This window comes from Musa acuminata, chromosome BXJ2-10, assembly GCF_036884655.1.
Source record: "Musa acuminata AAA Group cultivar baxijiao chromosome BXJ2-10, Cavendish_Baxijiao_AAA, whole genome shotgun sequence".
In the NCBI taxonomy this organism is placed as follows: domain Eukaryota; kingdom Viridiplantae; phylum Streptophyta; class Magnoliopsida; order Zingiberales; family Musaceae; genus Musa; species Musa acuminata.
The window spans coordinates 16,322,164-16,339,261 of NC_088347.1; positions in this window are offsets into that span (position 1 = coordinate 16,322,164).

Consider the following 17,098-nt stretch of genomic DNA (forward strand, 5'->3'; position numbering starts at 1 on the left):
AGAATTAGCTCCTTTGGATGAGCATCCACATACTTCCATTCCTTAGGTAAGGAAGAAGATGCATCCAAGTTGCTATTTTGAGGAGGAGGTTCATTTAAATTTAAATTTTCAAAACCAATATCATCATCAAAATCATTTTTATTTAACTTAGAAATTTCATTGAAAACTACATGAATAGACTCTTCTATAACTAAGGTTCTTTTTATTAAAAACACGAAAAGCCTTAGAAACGGAAGAATAACCAAGAAAGGTGCCTTCATCGGATTTGGCATCAATTTTTCCTAAAGCATCCTTTTCAATCAAAATAAAGCATTTGCAACCAAAAACTTTAAAATAAGAAACATTTAGTTTTTTGTTATTCTATAATTCATAGGGAGTTTTTGATAGAGACGATCTTATTAGAACCCTATTCATGATGTAGCAAGTCGTATTCACGGCTTCGGCCCAAAAATACTTGGGCAGACTATATTCATTCAACATAGTTTTTGTCATTTCTTGTAGGTTTCTATTTTTTCTTTTAACCACTTCATTTTGTTGAGGATTTCTTGGAGTGGAGTAGTTGTGGTTATGTCCATTAACTTCACAAAAACTTTGGAAGTCACGGTTTTGAAATTCGCCACCGTGATCACTCCGAATTGATGAAATCATGAAGCATTTTTCATTTTGAGTGAGTTTACAAAATTTAGAGAAACATTTGAAACAATCACTTTTGTGAGCCAAGAAATAGGTCCAGGTGTATCTAGTATAGTCATCTATAATTACAAAAGCATATTTGCTTCCTTCTAGACTTGTCATGTCAATTGGTCCAAATAAGTCCAAATGGATCAATTGTAATGGTCTAGTGGTGCTAATTTGATTTTTTGGTTTGAAACTAGTTTTTATTTGTTTACCTAGTTGACATGCATCACATACTTTGTCCTTAACAAACTTCATATTGGGAATCCCTCGTACTAATTCTCTAGATGAGATCTTAGATATTAGTTTCATACTTGCATGGCATAATCTCCTATGCCAAAGCCAAGCATCATCATTTAAAGTGGAGAAGCACATTTCATTACATAGTTCATCAAGGTTGATGATGTAGACATTATTTTGTTTTAAAGCAATCATTGACAAGTTATTATTTGGTTTTTCAATAATGCACGCATTAGATTCAAATCTAACGATGTAACCTTTATCGCATAATTGACTAATACTTAAGAGATTATGTTTTAATCCATCAACTAGTAATACATTTTCAATTAAAAAATATGATTTGTTACCTATGGTTCCTTTGCCACTGATTTTGCCTTTGTTGTTGTCTCCGAAGGTGACATACCCTTCTTTTTTGCTAGTGAGCATAGAGAAATGAGATAGATCTCTAGTCATATGTCTTGAGCATCCACTATCAAGATACCATCTCTTGCTCCTAGCTTGTGGGTTTGTCTACAAAAGAGGATGGTTTTTAGGTACCCATTTGATTCTGGGTGCCTCAAAAATTGATCTACCAATTTTGTTATTCATCATTGAAGTATTTATAGTTCCTTTAGGAACTCATATCAACTTATGTGGACTAATTTTTCTAAATGGACATTTGTAAGCAACATGTCCGGATTTACAACAAAAGTTACATTTCAAACAAGGTGAAACGTGTAATGTGGGTCCTTTAATGAAAGTGGTAGGATTTTGGTGAGATCCTCTCACAAAACCAATTCCACTTCTATTTGCAATGTGACTCTTGTTTGCAAGGATCATGTCCAATCCCTTGCTACCGACCTTAAACTTGTTTAAGGTCTCTTTTGTTAGGATCAAGAGCACTAAGAAGGGGGGGGGGGCTGAATTAGTGCAGCGGAAAACTTTCGACAATTAAAACTCCATTTGCACAATAAGAGCGATTTCAGTAGAAAAGCCGATTCGTAAATCACTTTAACTTGTGATCAAGCAAGATGCAGTTAAAGCAAGTCTATGTAGGCAGTTTGTAGTTATAATGGAAATTAGAATGTAAGCGTAAACTGAAATATGATGTTCGGAAAATACTGAACTTTGAAACACGATCGTAAATGTGCAGAAGGCAGTAAGCTATTGAGGAGGTTTGCAGTAAAGATAATATGCTCAAAGTAAATGCAAACCGAGATTTTAGAATGATTCGGTCAATCTTGACCTACAACCACTTTTGGCTTCCTCCACCGACGAGGTCACCGACGTCCACTAGAGGCCTTCCTTCAATAGGCGAAGGCCAACCACCTTTTTACAGTTTCACTCCTTTTGACGGGCTTAGGAGACAACCCTTATAGAATTTTCTTTCTTCTCTTGATAGATCAAAACTTGGAAGAAAAGAGGAAGGAGAACTTTTAACTCATATAATACTTTTGAGCTCTAAAAATCACAAAGTAAGATTAGGATTTTGGTGGTTTTTGGTTGCCCTTTCATTGCTAAAAGAGTGGGGTATTTATAGGCCCCAAACCAATTTGAATTCTGAGCTCAAAATTATCAATTCTCGGAATTTCGGGGTCTCACGGTTGCACCGCCTGACTGGGGCGGTTGCACCACCTGGCAGAGCTCGAAGACTGAGCCTCTGAGCAGTGCCACCGCTTGTTAGGGGCAGTTGCACCTCCTGCTAGAGCTCGGAGACCGAGCTCAAGCGGTTGCATCTCTGTCAGAGGCGGTTGCACCACCCAGCCAAAGCTTGGAGACTGAGCCCTGGGCGGTGCCACCGTCGACCCAGGCGATGCCACCTCTGGCCAAGTAATTTAGGTCCGAATTGGCTGATCCATTCGGCCCAATTTGGGTCTTTTAAGGGCCCAATTGTCCCAAGATTAAGTTAATGGGATCACCTCCCATTCCTAACTTAATCTACATGCTAACTATGATAATTCTTAAGACATTTACTACAGCTTGCTCCGGTGCATAAATCGCTTCTTCCGGCGAGCTTCCGACAAACTTCCGGTGAACATCCGACGAACCTCCGGCGATGCTCCGACGGACTTCCGGCAAACTCCTGGACTTGCGACGATCCACTTAGCGAGTTCCAACGAGCTTCTTTTGGTAAGCTCCTGGACTTCTCGGATTTGTTCCCGTAGAACCTCCGACGACCGTCCGGACTTCCGTCGAGCTCTCGAACTCCCAAAGTGATTATAGTCTTGACTCCGGCGCAACTCCTGCTACATGTCTTACTTTCATCGTAGTTAATCCTGCACACTTATCTCAATATATGGATTAGATAACAAATAGCAATTGATGTCATCATTAAAATTCGAGATTCAACATCTTTAAGTAGTAAATTTTTATTTTTTATTGCTTCTAAGTGTTCACACTTAGAGCATGGAGGAGTTTGAAGACCATCAAGCTTATTTTGTACTAAGACATGCTCTTTCTTTAAAAGATTAAACTTCTTACTAATAGTTCTACACTCATCAAATAATTCGTGAAAAGCGATAGAAAGTTCATCGAAAGATAAATCTTCATTAATTAAATCACATACCTCTTCTCCTAAAGCCATTAGCGCAAAGTTTGCCTCCTCTTTATTGCTAGCTTCTTCACTTTATGAATCACTTGGATCGTCCTAAGTCATTTTTAAAGCTTTCTTCTTCTTCAGTTGCTTCTTCTTAGCTTGGGGGCATTCATTTTTTAAGTGCCCCGACTTCTTGCATTCGTAGCATATTACTTGGTCCTTTTTATGTTCAAGTTTATTTTTGGTGTTATTTTTAAATTTATTCTTTCTTATAAATTTTTAAAATTTTTTAGTTAAAAGTGCAATGTCATCGTCACTGTCCTCATCACTTGACGTTCCTTTTAAGTGGTCTTCTTATGATGTAAGCGTCATATCCTTCCTGTTCTTTGGAAGGGGGTTCTCGAGCTCTTCATAAGCATGACATGTTATTTCGTAGGTTATTAGAGACCCAATAAGTTCTTCAAGAGGAAATGTTTTAAGGTCCTTAGCCTCTTGAATGGCTGTAACTTTTGGATCCCAACTTTTTGGAAGGGATCTTAAGATTTTAGTTATTAGTTCAAAGTTAGAAAAATCTTTACTAAGAGCTTTGAGTCTATTGATGACATCCGTGAAATGGGTGTACATTGTTGAATCTCGTATTTTGATGATGAAACTACTTGATATATGTTTATGATTTAATCTGCGTTTTGAGTGACGCAGGATGCTTCGATCAGGATGAGACAATTAAAGCAGGAAAATCATGTTGTGCCGAAGGAACATGTCAGAAGATTGGACGTCGGGCCGGTGGATCGGTCGGCGTATCGACAGAAGGCTTCGAGCCGTGGACTCGGGCATTCGGCCAAGAAGAGCAGGTATTGTGCCAAGGATATCGGAGTTGCGGAGTCAACTGGCCGATTGGGCAATAGGCTGCAGGAGAGGACGATGCGCCGAAGAATCGGACGAAGCGTCGAGAGACCAATGACATGTCGGACAACTTGGTTAATTGCTTAGGATTAATTGTCTCGATCGAAGTTTTGTTTTGTTGTGCAGGATTAACTACGATGAGAGTAAGACAAGCAGCAGGAGTTGCGCCGGAGTCAAGATCATGATCACGTTGGGAGTTCGAGAGTTCGACGGAAGTTCGGACGGTCGTCGGAGGTTCAGAGAGAACAGATCCGAGAAGTCCAGAAGCTTGCCAAGCGAAGCTCGTCGGAACTCGCCAAGTGGATCGTCGCAAAGTCCAGGAGTATGCCGGATGTCCGCAGAAGGATCACCGAAGGTTATCGGTTGATCGACGGAAGTTGGCCGGAAACTCGCCGGAAGAAGCGATTGACGCATCGGAGCAAAGCTGCAGAAGTTGTCTTAGAGATATTCGTAGTTAGCACGATGATTAAGCATGAACATGGGAGGTGATCCCATTAGCTTAATCTTGGGGCAATTGGGCCCCTGAAAAGATTCAAAGTGGGTCGAATGGAGTGAACCATTCGGACCCTGATTGCACCAGGAGGTGCAACCGCCCCAGCCAGGAGGTGCAACCGCCTGGGCTGTGGGGTTGAGAGGTGCAACCGCCCCAGCCAGGAGGTGCAACCGCCAGGGTTGCAAGGCTGGGAGGTGCAACCGCTCCAGCCAAGAGGTTGCACCGCCAGAGCTCAAGTTCCGAGCTCTGCCAGGCGATGCAACCACCGAGCTCAGTCTTCGAGCTCTGGCAGAGTGGTGCATCAGCCTGAGCTCAGTCTCGAGCTTTGCCAGGTGATGCATTCACCAAGCTCAGTCTTCGAGCTCTGGCAGAATGGTGCATTAGCTTGAGCTCAGTTTGGAGCTCTGCCAAGTGATGCAACCACCAAGCTCAGATTTCGAGCTCTGCCAGGTGATGCAACCACCAAGCTCAGTCTTCGAGCTCTGCCAGGTGATGCAACCATCGAGCTCAGTCTTCGAGCTCTGGCAGAGAGAAGCAATCGACAGAGCTCAGTCTTCGAGCTCTGCCAGGCGGTGCCACCTCTCCAGTCGAGAGGTGCAACCGCCTGATCCCAGAATTCTGGGATTTGATCGATTTGATCGTTTTGAGCTCGAATTTTGAATTGGGTTGGGGCCTATAAATACCCCACCCATTCAGCACTGAAAAGATAACAGACCAATACCGAAATCTTGATCTTTTCTGTGATTCTAAGAGCTCAAAAGTGTTGTAAAGCCTTTAAGTTTCCTCCTTCTGTTCTTCAAGTTTTCAATTGTAAAGTGAGGAGAGAAAGGTCTGTAAAGGTTGTCTCCTAAGCCTGTCAAAAGGAGAGAAATTGTAAGAGGGAAGTTTGGCCTTCGCCCATTGAAGGAAGGCACCTAGTTGACGTCGGCAACCTCATCGGTGGAGGAAGCCAAAAGTGGAGTAGGTCAAGGCTGACCGAACCACTCTAAATCTCTGGTTTGCGTTTATTTTCGAGCACTTTATCATTACTGCAAACCTCCCTCATCACTACTGCTCTCTGCGCTTTCACGAACAAATTCTAAGTGCTGTTCTTCCAAATCTGCATTCAGACGTAAACTCGTATTTTCATACAGTACAGTTTACGTTTACGTTTGATTCTGCAGAACTGTTTTTCGTGCTTTTACGAACGAGCCTTTTTTGCAGTTTACGCTTACATTTTAATCCTATTAATAACTGCAATCTGTCCTCTGCGAGTATACAAACGAGTTTCAAAGTTTAGACGTAAATCTGCGTTTAGACGTAAATCTGCGTTTAGACGTAAATCTGCGTTTAGACGTAAAACTACGTTTAGACGTAAATCTGCGTTTAGACGTAAAACTGCGTTTAGACGTAAAACTGCGTTTAGACGTAAATCTACGTTTAGACGTAAATCTGCGTTTAGACGTAAATCTACATTTAGACGTAAATCTGAGTTTAGACGCAAAACTGCGCTTAGACGCAAAACTGCGCTTAAACGCAATCTGCGCTTAGACGCAAACTGCACCTAGATACAAACTGCGAATTTGCTTTTGAATCATAATAGTTTTTGAACGAACGCAGCTTTTGGTTCTTAAATTAATATAAGATTTCCGCTGCACTAATTCACCCCCCCCCCCTCTTAGTGCTCTCGATCCTAACAATTGGTATCAGAGCGGGGTATTTCTCATTTCGGATTTACACCCGAGAGAAATGACTTTTCAAGAGGGCTGTTCGGTCTTTCGTCCACCGTTCTTTAACGGATTGGACTACACTTATTGGAAAACTCGAATGAGAGTTTTCTTAATTTCTCTAAATCTGGATTTATGGAATATCATTGAAAACGGTTTTCAACTTCCCTCCAAACCGATGAACGAATGGTCGGTTTTGGAGAAGAAGAATTTTTCTTTAAACGCAAAGGCTATGAATGCCTTATTTTGCGCATTGGACAAAAATGAGTTCAATCGGATTTCTACGTGTGAAACGGCTTTCGATATTTGGCGCACTCTTGAAATCACGCACGGGGGAACTAGTAGAGTCAAAGACTCGAAAGTTAATATTCTACTGCTTGATTTCGAGCTTTTTCATATGAAACCAAGCGAAATCGTTGTTGACATGTACACCCGTTTTACGGATGTCGTCAATGGTTTAAAATCACTTGGTAAAAGCTTTTCGGATTTTGAACTCGTTAACAAAGTTTTGCGCTCACTTTCTAAAACTTGGGATTCAAAAGTAACTGCTATTCAAGAATCGAAAAACTTGAACCATTTTCCACTTGAAGAACTAATTGGTTCATTGATCACATATGAAATGACGTGCAATGCACGTGAAGAACTTGAGAACCACCTTCCAAAGAACAGGAAGGATTTGGAACTCTGGACAAATGAATGCCACTTGAGCGATGACTCAAGTGATGAGGACAATGATGAACAAACCAACCTTCCAAAGAACAGGAAGGATTTGGGACATAGAACATTTGAAGACCACTCGAGCATAAGCTCAAGTGATGGTGAACTTAAAATGAAACGAAAATTAAAAAGCAAAAAGAATGGAACTACTTGCTTTAAACGCAAGAAGAAGAACAAAAATTGGGATGAATCGAGCTCATCCGAAGACGAGAAAGTCAACAAAAGCGAGGCGGCAAACTACGCCTTACTAGCTTACGACATTGAGGTAATTAAAATGCCTTTGGTTTATTTTGAAATTACTTGATGCTTTCATGATATATTTTCTTTTTTAGTTTAGAACTAATTTTCTTGAAAATTACATGTTTAAAAATAAAAATACAAAAATTATGATCATGCTGATAATTTTGAAAATAAAATTGCATATTTTATGATAAACAAACAAAATGATTTTGATCATGGTTAAGAAGTAATAATGTGTATCATGTTTGATTAACATTGTTGAATGAAATCACGTTTGATTTAAAGTAATGCATAAAGATGTAATATGAAATGGTTATTAACAATTTTATGCATGTGATTTTAAGTTATCCATGATCATGAGCTTGTTTGATCTTCTTGACTTAAATTCAAGATCTATAGCAAAAATCATGTTTGAATATATGAAAGTGTTAATTTCATTTTCGGATTCAGTTAACAATTGGTATCCTAACAATCGGATTTTCTCATACACTTATGAAAAATATTTTTCTAAAATGGATTTGATAAAATGATTCATGCTTATAAACTCCATCTTGAAATATGAATGATAGTGTTTTTGCTTGCAAAGATTTGTTTCACATTCATATCTCCTATGATTCGTGTGCAGAAAAAGAATTTATAAATCATAACACAATGTGATTTCTTATGCAAAAATAAAGTGCTTTTGTGATTCTTTGCTAAAGAGAATAATTATTAAAATCATGATCTTGATAACATGAAGCTCTTTATAAATCAAGATCGTTCATTATGCTCCCTACATTTATCAAAAAGGAGTTTTTCAAATGAAATGCAATTCAATGAAGTGTCATTTTGATATCTTGAAACTTGGAATATTTTAAAATGTGATCTTTGATAAGAATGTTTCAAGTTGCTCCTTTTACTATATCTTTTCAAATGAATCATAAGCCTTGATATCATATATCTTATAATGCAAGATTTCTTTGCCTTATGCTTATCTTAATTTGGCATATAAAGACTAAGGCATGCTTAGATGAAAAAGAATCTCTTAAAAAATGCTTTTCCCATTTGATCGAGATTAATGATTTCATGATATTTTATGAATCTCGAAATTAATTTTAATGACTTGATTATGAACTTCAAGTAAATGATTTAATTTGAATAAGTTTTATCTAAATCATAATCTTGATCTTGCAAAATTGAAGTCACAAATAATATCTTGTGGTAGTCATGAATTGATACTCACAATATGAAAACATTGATATTCATGACTTAAAATGGATTGAAACATTGTATGCTTAATTTAATCATTCTCCTATGTTTCAAAAATTCCTTGAATGCCTTATGTGATGATTGAAAACTAATCTGCTTTATGATGAATCACGAATCATGACTTGATCTATGATGTAAAAGCCTTGAAATGATTGAAATATTTAACACTTTTATGCTCTTCCCCCTACCTTCTTCTTGTTCTCAATGATAAAATGGGGAGAAGTTTTGATCATGCATGGTAGGATATAATTTGACAAAATTGATACCATCATGATATGAAACATTAATGTAATTATGAATGGTGATATGATATCATGCATGTAATACTTCAACTTATGATAATGATGCATGCAATGATAAAATATTCATGATGAAAAATTGTCTTGACATTCATAACTTGATTATCCATCATTTGTCATGATTTTGAAATCGTTCTAAAAGGAAAAGAGAACTACAAAACTGTATTCTCTCTTTCATTTTTACAATGACAAAGGGGGAGATAGCTAGCTTGTACAAGTCAAGAAGATGCAAAAACTTGATTGCAAGCTTGCCTATTTTAAGAAGCAAATATTGCTAACTTGCTTATTTCAAGAAGAAAAATTGTCTTCTTGAACATCACTATCTTGAATATCTCAAGAAGCAAAACTTGCAATTTGCACATTGCAATAGGAAGCAAGAATCATGAGCTTACACAAGAAATTTATCTTGCATTTGCTTTCAAAATTTTTGCTAGCTTATATATTGTGAAACTTGTATATCATAAAAATTGCTAGCTTGTTGGTCTAAAGAGAAGCAAAAAGTTGCTATCTCAAAAGAAGAAAATGTGCTATCTTGCCTATCTCAAGAGGCAAAAATGCTAACTTGCGCATCTAGCAAAATGAGCAAAATTTTCAAGAAGCAAGAGTTGCCTTCTTGAACATCTCTAATTTGCTAGCTTGCATAATATAGAACCTGCTATCTTGAACATTACCAAAAGTGCTATCTTATATGCTATAAAACTTGCATATCTAAAACTTGATAGCATGAATGTTCTAAGCATGATGTAACACTTGCTAAATCTTCTAGCTCCAAGATTGCATGATGATAAAACTTGATATTATGATTTTCATGCAAAGAGTTGAATCAATATCACAAACACTTGATTGTGATACTTCTCCTTTTTGTTGATGACAAAGGGGGAGAAGTATGTTGATGAAAGTATGTTGATGACATGACATGTGATGCATAAGTTTATGCATAAGTTCATGTTGACGTGTTGCAAGTATTCATGATGAATATTGCAATGACTTGAATTCAGTTTGAATTCAAGGTTCTATCAATATGGCATATTGATAGGGGGAGTTTGTTTAAACTCCGGGAGTTAAGTTTAACTCCGTCATCAAGTGGTTGTCATCATCAAAAAGGGGGAGATTGTTGAATCTCGTATTTTGATGATGAAACTACTTGATATATGTTTATGATTTAATCTGCGTTTTGAGTGACGCAGGATGCTTCGATCAGGATGAGACAATTAAAGCAGGAAAATCATGTTGTGCCGAAGGAACATGTCAGAAGATTGGACGTCGGGCCGGTGGATCGGTCGGCGTATCGACAGAAGGCTTCGGGCCGTGGACTCGGGCATTCGGCCAAGAAGAGCAGGTATTGTGCCAAGGATATCGGAGTTGCGGAGTCAACTGGCCGATTGGGCAATAGGCTGCAGGAGAGGACGATGCGCCGAAGAATCGGACGAAGCGTCGAGAGACCAATGACATGTCGGACAACTTGGTTAATTGCTTAGGATTAATTGTCTCGATCGAAGTTTTGTTTTGTTGTGCAGGATTAACTATGATGAGAGTAAGACAAGCAGCAGGAGTTGCGCCGGAGTCAAGATCATGATCACGTTGGGAGTTCGAGAGTTCGACGGAAGTTCGGACGGCCGTCGGAGGTTCAGAGAGAACAGATCCGAGAAGTCCAGAAGCTTGCCAAGCGAAGCTCGTCGGAACTCGCCAAGTGGATCGTCGCAAAGTCCAGGAGTATGCCGGATGTCCGCAGAAGGATCACCGAAGGTTATCGGTTGATCGACGGAAGTTGGCCGGAAACTCGCCGGAAGAAGCGATTGACGCATCGGAGCAAAGCTGCAGAAGTTGTCTTAGAGATATTCGTAGTTAGCACGATGATTAAGCATGAAAATGGGAGGTGATCCCATTAGCTTAATCTTGGGGCAATTGGGCCCCTGAAAAGATTCAAAGTGGGTCGAATGGAGTGAACCATTCGGACCCTGATTGCACCAGGAGGTGCAACCGCCCCAGCCAGGAGGTGCAACCGCCTGGGCTGTGGGGTTGAGAGGTGCAACCGCCCCAGCCAGGAGGTGCAACCGCCTGGGCTGTGGGGTTGAGAGGTGCAACCGCCCCAGCCAGGAGGTGCAACCGCCAGGGTTGCAAGGCTGGGAGGTGCAACCGCCCCAGCCAGGAGGTGCAACCGCCAGGGTTGCAAGGCTGGGAGGTGCAACCGCTCCAGCCAAGAGGTTGCACCGCCAGAGCTCAAGTTCCGAGCTCTGCCAGGCGATGCAACCACCGAGCTCAGTCTTCGAGCTCTGGCAGAGTGGTGCATCAGCCTGAGCTCAGTCTCGAGCTTTGCCAGGTGATGCATTCACCAAGCTCAGTCTTCGAGCTCTGGCAGAATGGTGCATCAGCTTGAGCTCAGTTTGGAGCTCTGCCAAGTGATGCAACCACCAAGCTCAGATTTCGAGCTCTGCCAGGTGATGCAACCACCAAGCTCAGTCTTCGAGCTCTGCCAGGTGATGCAACCATCGAGCTCAGTCTTCGAGCTCTGGCAGAGAGAAGCAATCGACAGAGCTCAGTCTTCGAGCTCTGCCAGGCGGTGCCACCTCTCCAGTCGAGAGGTGCAACCGCCTGATCCCAGAATTCTGGGATTTGATCGATTTGATCGTTTTGAGCTCGAATTTTGAATTGGGTTGGGGCCTATAAATACCCCACCCATTCAGCACTGAAAAGATAACAGACCAATACCGAAATCTTGATCTTTTCTGTGATTCTAAGAGCTCAAAAGTGTTGTAAAGCCTTTAAGTTTCCTCCTTCTGTTCTTCAAGTTTTCAATTGTAAAGTGAGGAGAGAAAGGTCTGTAAAGGTTGTCTCCTAAGCCTGTCAAAAGGAGAGAAATTGTAAGAGGGAAGTTTGGCCTTCGCCCATTGAAGGAAGGCACCTAGTTGACGTCGGCAACCTCATCGGTGGAGGAAGCCAAAAGTGGAGTAGGTCAAGGCTGACCGAACCACTCTAAATCTCTGGTTTGCGTTTATTTTCGAGCACTTTATCATTACTGCAAACCTCCCTCATCACTACTGCTCTCTGCGCTTTCACGAACAAATTCTAAGTGCTGTTCTTCCAAATCTGCATTCAGACGTAAACTCGTATTTTCATACAGTACAGTTTACGTTTACGTTTGATTCTGCAGAACTGTTTTTCGTGCTTTTACGAACGAGCCTTTTTTGCAGTTTACGCTTACATTTTAATCCTATTAATAACTGCAATCTGTCCTCTGCGAGTATACAAACGAGTTTCAAAGTTTAGACGTAAATCTGCGTTTAGACGTAAATCTGTGTTTAGACGTAAATCTGCGTTTAGACGTAAAACTACGTTTAGACGTAAATCTGCGTTTAGACGTAAAACTGCGTTTAGACGTAAAACTGCGTTTAGACGTAAAACTGCGTTTAGACGTAAATCTACATTTAGACGTAAATCTGCGTTTAGACGTAAATCTACATTTAGACGTAAATCTGAGTTTAGACGCAAAACTGCGCTTAGACGCAAAACTGCGCTTAAACGCAATCTGCGCTTAGACGCAAACTGCACCTAGATACAAACTGCGAATTTGCTTTTGAATCATAATAGTTTTTGAACGAACGCAGCTTTTGGTTCTTAAATTAATATAAGATTTCCGCTGCACTAATTCACCCCCCCCCCTCTTAGTGCTCTCGATCCTAACATACATGTCTCCGATGGACTCACTTGGTTTCATTCGGAAAAGTTCGTAAGAGTGCACAAGAATGTTGATTTTGGACTCTTTTATTCGGCTAGTGCCTTCATGAGTGACCTCAAGAGTTCTCCAAATATCAAAAGTCGAATCACAAATTGAAATGCGATTAAATTCGTTTTTGTCTAATGCACAAAACAAGGCATTCATAGCCTTTGCGTTTAAAGTAAAAACTTTCTTCTCCGATTCATCTCATTCGCTCATCGGAAGAGAATATTTTTTAAATCCATTTTCGACAATAGTCCAAAGCTCGAAATTCATGGAAATGAGGAAGATTCTCATACGAGTCTTCCAATACGTATAATCCGACCCATTAAACATAGGTGGACGTGTAATAGAATGACCCTCATGCATACTGGAGTAAGCCATCTCCCTTAGGTATGAAACCAAATATGAGAGTGAGCCTAGCTCTGATACCAATTGTTAGGATCGGAGTGACACTAAGAGGGGGGGTGAATTAGTGCAGCGGATTAAAACTTGTAAGTTTAATAATGAATTCGTAAATACGAGGAGATTTCATTTCGATAGTAACTTAAGTAGATGAAAATCGAAAGCTAGCAATAGTATAAATAACAATTTCAGGAAAGTAAAAAACTCACACATTCAAGGAACTCACCAATTTAAAATGGTTCGGTCAAAATGACCTACACCCACTTGCGAAGCCTTCTTCGAAGAGGCTCCCAACTTCCACTAGCAAATCACTTTGAAGGGGAAGGACAAATACCCCTCTTACAACCTTTTACGGTGGTTCACACTCTTACAAATTTTCAACGAGAAAGAAGGAGGTGAACACTCAAGCAATTGAAAACAAGACTTGCTAAAGACTTTGCTAAGGCTTTTTTTGTAATCAATCTATTGCTTCTCAAAAGTTGTAATCTCAATTGAGAATTGAGGGGTATTTATAAGCCCCAAGAGGATTCAAATTTGAGCTCCAAATTTGAATTCTCTTGGATTCCCGAAGCTGGCGGTGCCATCGCTTGTCAATGTCACATTGATCGTGTATTGGCGGTGCCACCGCTTGTCGGTGACGGTGCTACCACCTGTCAATTTTCACATTGATAGTGTTCTAGTGGTGGCACCGCCAGAACTCTCGGGCTCTGGGTGGTGCCACCGCCCGAACACTCGGGTGCTGGGCGGTGCCACCTGATCCTTGGGTTCTGGGTGGTGCCACTGCCTAGTCCGACGGTTCCACCGCCCAACCTTACCGGTCATTGGTTGGGCTTTAAATCTAGCCCAAACCAAGTCATATTCGAGCCCAATTGGCCCCTAACCAGGATATAGGATTATCCCTTAATCCTAACCCTAATTACATGCAAACTACGTAACTGAAAGCATAGTCCTAAGCAAGTTTTTAACTGGCAAATGTCAAGTCTCCTTCCGATGAGTTTTTTTGCGATCTTCCGGCAGACTTCTGATACACCCTTGGATTTCTTCCGGCGGACTCCCAACAGACTCCCAATCTTGTGGCGAGTTCAGCGAGTAGCCGAGCCTTCTCAGTGATCTCCGTGAACCTCCGACGATCTCTTCGGTGGACTTCCGAAAACTTGATAAGTCCTCGATTTCTTCTTGGTTGGTTCTGGCAGCATCTTCAACGAATCTTCGGACTCTCAAATACCTATCGAACTTGACTCCGGTATCCTTGCTTTATGTTTTTAGGCTATCATAGTTAATCTTGCACACTTAACTCAATAATATGGATTAGATCAATTAACCCATCAATTGATTTCATTATCAAAATCCGAGATTCAATAATTTCTACTCTTCTTGGCCTGATACTTTTGAACTCACAAGCGGTTCTACCTCCAATTCTGGTAGTGCCACCGTGTGGCCCAACATTTGGGTCATTGAATGAGCCTCCCAATAAGCCTAAATCACTCCTAATTTAGGCCCAATTGGCTCCTAATTGAGTTGGCATTGTTTCACATTAATGCCGATTTAATTAGACCTAATACCTACTTCAATCTAGACAATTATTACAAAGCTCATCAAATGTTCTCCGGTCATGTCATTGGTTCGACACTTAGTCCAATTCTTTGGTGCATCATTCTCTCTTGTGGCCTATTGCCCAATCGGCTAGTTGACATCTGCAACTCTGATTTTCTTAACGTAATTTTCGCTCTTCTTGGTCCAATACCCGAATTCTTGGCCCGAAGTCTTCTGCTGACACGTCGACCGATCCTTTGGCTCGACGTCCAATCTTCTGACATGTTCCACTTCGGCCCAACATGATTCTTCCTGCTTCAATTATCTCTCCTTGATTGAAGCTTCCTGCATCACTCAAAACGTAAATCAAATAAACACCATCAATTGGTTTCATCATCAAAATCCGAGATTCAACAATAACTTCATCAATTGATTTCATCATCAAAATCTGATATTCAACAAAACCCAATAAAGGCTAAAAGTGGATAATTGGAAAGAGATCCTATTTCTAATATGTCACGGTAATTGGAGAAAGATGCAATACCCAATAGGGTAGGATCCATTATGATTAAAGAAAGAAGGGCTCTCTATAAATAAGAAAGTGACCAAATGATCATGGGCTAGACTCCTTTGGCGGCTCACCTCCTTTCTTCTCCTCCTCTTTCTTCCCTTGCCACCAGCCCCTACTTGTGCATGAGAATAGTAAGAAGGGTTAACCCCTTCTTGTTTTGCTACTACGTGGTGGTGCGCAAAGGCAAAGAAAGTACATGTCATGAGAGGAGTTGCATTGCCGCTTCATCCATCATGTGAATCACCGCTAGAGAGAAGTTTACGAGAGCTCCATCATCCATAGACTAGGATCTACAGTTTATGAGATATACGATCTCCCCTAGGTAAGAGTGTCTCACATATCTTATATAGTTTTCAATTTTTATAAGTTTTTCATTCCCGATCTTCATACGAAGATTCGATAAACCTATTTTGAGAAACTGATTTTTTAATTTTATTTTCTCTATGCATGTGATGGTTCTTAAAGGTTTCCCAACAAATTCAACCACCACTTCTAGTCACTATATGTATGCCTATTATCATAACCTAATATTCAAGTTCGCTAGCATACTTAAACTTGTTACATTATGTTTAACGTAAACATTAATTCTTATGCATGCTCAATCAATATTTCGTAAAATACTAAGAATGATATTTTTGGAAAGCATGTATTTCACTCATAAAAGTTAAAAACATGAGCATATCATTTACCATATTTTTAAAATATAAACATTATAAATCATATTACGAAGTATACATATTATTTATGCTAGCATATAGTTTAAAGTACGTGGTATGTTAGTTATAGTTCAAAGTACGTGATACTCAATCAATATAAAATTAAAGGTTGACAAATATAAAATATCTATCTTCTTTCACCTCCTCGAAATCAATTATATCAGTACTCATGAGGGCATCAAAGCTATCGAGATTGTCACGGCGACAATCTGTATAGATAACTAATGCAGAGATAATAGAGACAATCTGTATAGACTTAAGTGGCACAAGATTCACTAACTTAGTAGGACCAATATCACATACAACTAAAATAGGAATTGCCTATGACACAATTGGCACAGAAGTAATTAGCCTAGAAAAGCCACGGAAACAAAAATAGTGGAGGGGATCTCCATCGACATCGGTGAGATAGAAAGTAGGAGCTATTGGCTGCTTCGGGACCCATTTAGTTGTGTGTTTACTACGGGTTTTTCATTCATGCTGTAGCCTAACAATATAGTCTTTTAGCATCATTAAGGGAAAAGTATAGGACATAAGAAAGATTTGAAGTAGTAGAAACATCTACGCACACTAGTACAAATCCAATACTCTCCTTAGAATTAGTGAGCTGGTCTATAGAAAAAATAGCTTTCTAATGTCGCTAGCAATAATGCTGACAAATTTAGAAGTTCACATAAAAAAAATGTTGAATATTTTACTCAAATTAGAATAGTAAAAAAATTGTCTTTAGTTGAAAATCATATTTTCAGGATCGAAGAATGAGGAACTTGTTCTAAATATACCACAAGTCAGATTCAAGCATCCTAGAAAGATCATCTTAGTCTCTAAAGTGAAAAATAAAAAAACCAACATTCATAGAGAAAATTTTCAAGGAACTGAATGACTTCTAGAATGCAGGTACCCGAATCTTGATTGTTAGGAAGGACATATGATAGTCGACAAAACAATCAATTAGAGAAGTCTAAAATAAATATATAATTAAAAATAAAAAATATATTTATAAATTTTTTTTACTTGGGCTTATAAAAAGGTGTAAAAATATTATAATTGAGATTAATCAAAATATGAATCAATGAATTAAGTTTTTTTTTCACTTGTGTATGAGTGTTGTGAGGCCATAAT